Genomic DNA, 5405 nt, shown 5'->3' with positions numbered 1-5405 from the left:
GAACTGTGGTGTTGGAGAAGACTCTTGAGAGTCCCTTGGACTGCAAGGAGATCCAACCAGCCCATTCTGAAGGAGATCAGCCCTGGGATTTCTTTGGAGGGAATGATGCTAAAGCTGAAACTCCAGTACTTTGGCCACCTCATGCGAAGAGTTGACTCATTGGAAAAGACTCTGATGCTGGGAGGGATTGGGGGCAGGAGGAGAAGGAGACAACAGAGGATGAGATGGCTGGATGGCATCACTGACCTGATGGACGAGAGTCTGAGTGAACTGTGGGAGTTGGTGATGGACAGGGAGGCCTGGCATGCTGTGATTCATGGGGTCACAAAGAGGACATGACTGAGCGACTGAACTGAACTGAACTGAGGGAAAGTTCTCTCTGTTTTAAGTAGAGAGAACTCATTTTGTCTACCATAGCTCAGGTGGGAAATTGGCCAACCAACCAAGGGGTAACTATGGGATCCTTCATAGCTCCTTTGGGTTCTATCATTTGTAATATAAAGTTATACTTTCTATATATAATAAAATGCTGATTTCTATTGCTTACAGGAAAAAAAAAAAAACAACCAGCAATCCCTCAATCACTAAGATCTTTACACAAATAGGGACCCTTGGACCAGCCAAGGGTTAAAAGCTAAAAGTCAAGTCAGTTTAAAGACGATCCAGTAACATATGGAACACTCAGCTACAGTTACCATCTATCCAATTCCTAGGCTTTCTTTTTAGTGACTGTTGGGAGATTCATGAACTGACAATAAAATTGGTTATATTAATTGTTCAGATCATAGAAACTTCTTCATATGGTTGGTTAATTTTCTAATCAAAAAGGCTATCTTTATACCATTAAAATAAGTATTTAAAAATTTATGGAAAATAGAATGAGGCGACTTCAACTTGTTATTGGCCAACTACCAAGCAGCATCAATAGTTTGCTCTGTTCTTCCCCTTTTCTCCACCACTGAGTCATTCAACAGTATTTGTAGAGGATCTCTTCTATGCTGGGTGTTATTTCAGGCTTGAAAGGCTAATAAAGCCTGCCCCTGGGGTCAAAGAGGGCAGGTGGACTCTGTAGTCTTTTCCTTCTATAATTCCATGAGGATTTGAAGATTCTGTTATGGGGAGAGTGACTAAAGGTAAAGAACATAAGTCCCTATGTCAAGGCTGAACGCTGAAGCTGAGTGAAGATGAGCCACTCCTTACTTGGTCCATCTTAAGTGATCTTGCCTGGAATCAAGGCTCTTAAATGCAAATATCTTCTGAAGCCTTGCATGAAGGTAGCTGGGTTTAGGAAAACAGGATGAGTTGCATGTGAAGAGTCATGAGCATCCTTTAGGCACATTCAGATTCTGCTTTACAAAACATGGCCCTTGCCAAAGCACCCTCATCTATCAGCCACTGCTCTTAATGAAACCCCAAAAGGAAAGGAATTAAACCAGGCATTGGCAAGCTTTTCCTGTCAAGAGTAAGACAGTAAATATTTTCAGCTTTGCAGGCCGTGCAGTCTCTGTCTCGTCTCTGCCACTGGAGCACGAAAGCAGTCACTGTTGTTTTCCCCGTTTAGTCGCCCAGTCGTGTCCGACTCTTTGTGACTCCATGGAGTGTAGTCCATCAGGCTTCTCTGGGATTTCCCAGGCAAGAATACTGGAACGGTTTGCCACTTCTTTCTCCAGAGGATCTTCCTGACTCAGAGATCGAAGCCACAACTCCTGAATTGGCAGGCAGATTACTTAACCATGAGCCACCTGGAAAGCCCTGAAAGCAGTCACATGCATATACAAACAAATGAGCATGGCTGTGTTCCAGCCGGATCTAGCCTCCTGGGTGTAAACAGTCACTCCTAGGGTAAATCATGCCTAACTACCTTCTCTCTCAGCCAGAGAGAAGAAGTGGGTCATCTCTTCACAGTCCTAGAACTAGCAGGACACAGAACAAGGCAAAGACTCAGGAAATGTTGGTAAACCCAATGACTTCAGGAGGTGGATTCCTGATGATCCAGCCAATGTTCCAAAAAGGGCTAAAGATGAAAGCCTCAAACTTGGACAAAACCTTCTCTCCAAGCAGAGTCCAGGGTTGAACTAGATGAACTGTAAAGTTCTCTCTAAGCTGGGAAAACTTGAGGACAAGACAGAAGGCAGAAAACAATGCCTCCTGAATGTGTCCTCTCTCTCAGCTCCCAACTGCAGGTCAGGAGTCTCCAAGGACTTGTGTTGGCCACCACATAGAAGATGAGTCCTTTCTCTGATGTAGGATGGTCTTTCTGAGGATTAGAACAGGATTCTGCTTCTTTCTGAAGACTTCATCAAGCCACCTTGGCTAGAAAGTTCTGTCCCACACCCAGTGCAATAGTTTAAACAGTTTAAACTGTAAGCTGCTCTAAAAATGAGATGCAAAGTGATTCCCTGAGCAAAACACCCCTCCCTACTTCCAACCTCTGTCAAATAAATTGTGCAGCTGCTCCACCAACCAGGTGAGTTCCCAAAACTACATATCTACAGCACAGCCTGATTGTTTAGAGAGCTTAGGTTTGCACAGAATAAACTTCTGTTTAGAGAGTTTAGGTTTGCACAGAATAAAGAGAAAATGCCTCATCAGGTCCTTTTTTGGAAGAAAAAAGAGGAAATAAAAAGCCAAATGGAAAAGCCCTATACTCCTCTGATTCCTGAAGCCAAATACCAAAAGGTAATTTATACCCAGTGTCACTACAGATACATGAGCCTGCATCTGTTTTACAAAGACTAAAAGCAGAGAAGGTGGCCTAAGTGCTTTTGGTCTTTATACTTCCTCTTTATTTCCTTACCTTGACACTCATGAAAAATAAAATATCTCTGAATAAGTACAGCCTAGCCTGTCAGCTTGGCCAATGTCTTTTCAAAGCTTATAGAAAGAACAGGAAGAAGGATCAAGAGGGAAATTAACATTGAGATCTGAAAATACATTACTTTTATCCAGTCTGTTGTCTGAGTCTTACAGTCAATAGGTCAAAGGGTTGGGTGAGGGTCTTTCTATTTCAGAGATGGATTTTTTCCAAAAGAAATATGGCAGAATAAGAGGCTGTAGTCATACTACCTGACTTCAAACCAGCTCTGCGCCCATATCTTTGGACAAGTTGACTTATTTGCTCTATACCTTGCTTTCCTTATCTGCAGAATAGAGGCAACAATAAAGCATTTCTCATAAAATCAGCATGTGGATTAAGTGACAATACAATTCAGCATTAACAGAGCCTGGCATGCATAGTAAGTGCTTGGTAAATGTTGGCCAAGGTCCCTTGGCCAGAGTTCTGTTGGTGAATAAGATGAATAACAGTATCAAGAGAATTTTCTTATTTTATATTTTGCTCTCCTACTTCTGAGGACAAAAATCTTTCAAAGTTAAATATTTTGGTCTATGAATACATACAAAATTTATTTATTTTTTCCTTTTGGTCAATGAATAAGGAAACCCAGAAAAAATCAATCTATATCCTCTTTCAAATTCCCATGATGTTATCAGGGTCAGAAATGTCATATTTCAACAGGATAGCTCGGATGGGACACAACAGTTTGAATAAAAACTTCCACTAGGAAAACTGCCCTCTGACTTCTGGTTCCTACAGCACAAGCAGGATAAGTCAGGTGGTGACTGCCTCCTAACAAATATAAATGACACAATTGTTTACTTGGTGCAATTTTAATTCAGCCTTAAAGCTCTCTACAGCCAATTTTGGTACTGATCTCCTCTAATGGAAGATTAAGTGCCTTGAGGCAAAGAAAAATAATTGTTTTGACATTATGAGATCAATAAGTCCTGGAAACCATTAAACTGTATAGTGAAAGGCCCTGAGCGTATTTAAAAGTACAGTTTTAGATTTCAGTACAAAGACTATTGGGCTTCCCAGGTAAAGAACCTGCCTGCCAATGCAGGAGACAAAAAAAAGACACACAAGTTCTATCCTTGGGTCAGGAGATCCCCTGGAGGAGGGCATGGCAACCCACTCCAGTATTCCTTCCTGAAGAATCCCACTGGCACAGGAGCCTGGGGTCCCAAAGCGTTGGACATGACTGAAGCAACTGAGCACGCATGCACAAATCTGTTGCTTGGTTTAAAACATACAAAAGAAGTTAATATTAGCAAGTGAGAGATCCCAATTGAGATTTTATTTTATTCTTTTGTCTTTCAGGTTTTAGTTCAGTCCAGTCACTCAGTCCTGTCTGACTCTTTGTGACCCCATGGATTACAGCACGCCAGGCTTCCCTGTCCATCACCAACTTCCAGAGATTACCCAAACTCATGTCCATTGATTTGGTGATACCATCCAGCCATCTCATCCTCTGTCATCTGCTTCTTCTCCCACCTTCATCTTTCCCAGCATCAGGGTCTTATCAAATGAGTCAATTCTTCACATAAGGTGACCAAAGTATTGGATTTTCAGCTTCAGCATCAGTCCTTCCAATGAATATTCAGGACTGATTTCCTTTAGAATGGACTGATTGTATCTCCCTGCAGCCCAAGAGACTCTCAAGAGTCTTCTCCAACACCACAGTTCAAAAGCATCAATTCTTCCATGCTCAGCTTTCTTTACAGTCCAACTCTCACATCCATGCATGACTACTGTTGGCAAAGTAATGTCTCTGCTTTTTTAATAAGCTGTCTAAGTTGGTCATAACTTTTCTTCCAAGGAGTAAACATCTTTTAATTTCATGGCTGCAATCACCATTGGCAGTGATTTTGGAGCCCAGAAAAATAAAGTTGGGACAGGGGAGCCTGGTGGGCTCCCGTCTATGGGTCGCACAGAGTTGGACACGACCGAAGTGACTAAGCAGCAATAAAATAAAGTCAGCCACTGTTTCCACTGTTTCCCCATCTATTTGCTATGAAGTGATGGGATCAGATGCCATGATCTTAGTTTTCTGAATGTTGAGTTTTAAGCCAACTTTTTCACTCTCCTCTTTCACTTTCATCAAGCGGCTCTTTAGTTCTTCTTCGCCTTCTGCCATAATGTGATGTCATCTACATATCTGAGGCTATTGATATTTCTCCTGGCAATCTTGATTTCAGCTTGTGCATCATCCAGTCCAGTGTTTCTCATGATGTACCCTGTATATAAATTAAATAAGCAGGTGGCAATATACAGCCTTGATGTTCTCCTTTCCTGATTTGGAACCAGTCTGATGTTCCATGTCTGGTTCTAACTGTTGCTTCCTGACCTGCATATAGATTTCTCAAGAGGCAGGTCAAGTGGTCTGGTCTTCCCATTTCTTTAAGAATTTTCCACAGTTTGTTTTAATCCACACAGTTAAAGGCTTTGGCATAGTCAATAAAGCAGAAATAGATGTTTTTCTGGAACTCTCTTGCTTTTTTGATGATCCAACAGATGTTCGCAATTTGATCTCTGGTTCCTCTGCCTTTTCTAAATCCAGTTTAAA

This window comes from Bison bison, unplaced genomic scaffold (genome assembly GCF_000754665.1).
Source record: "Bison bison bison isolate TAMUID 2011002044 unplaced genomic scaffold, Bison_UMD1.0 scf7180017864364, whole genome shotgun sequence".
Classification (NCBI taxonomy): domain Eukaryota; kingdom Metazoa; phylum Chordata; class Mammalia; order Artiodactyla; family Bovidae; genus Bison; species Bison bison.
This window is presented reverse-complemented; position numbering follows the sequence as displayed.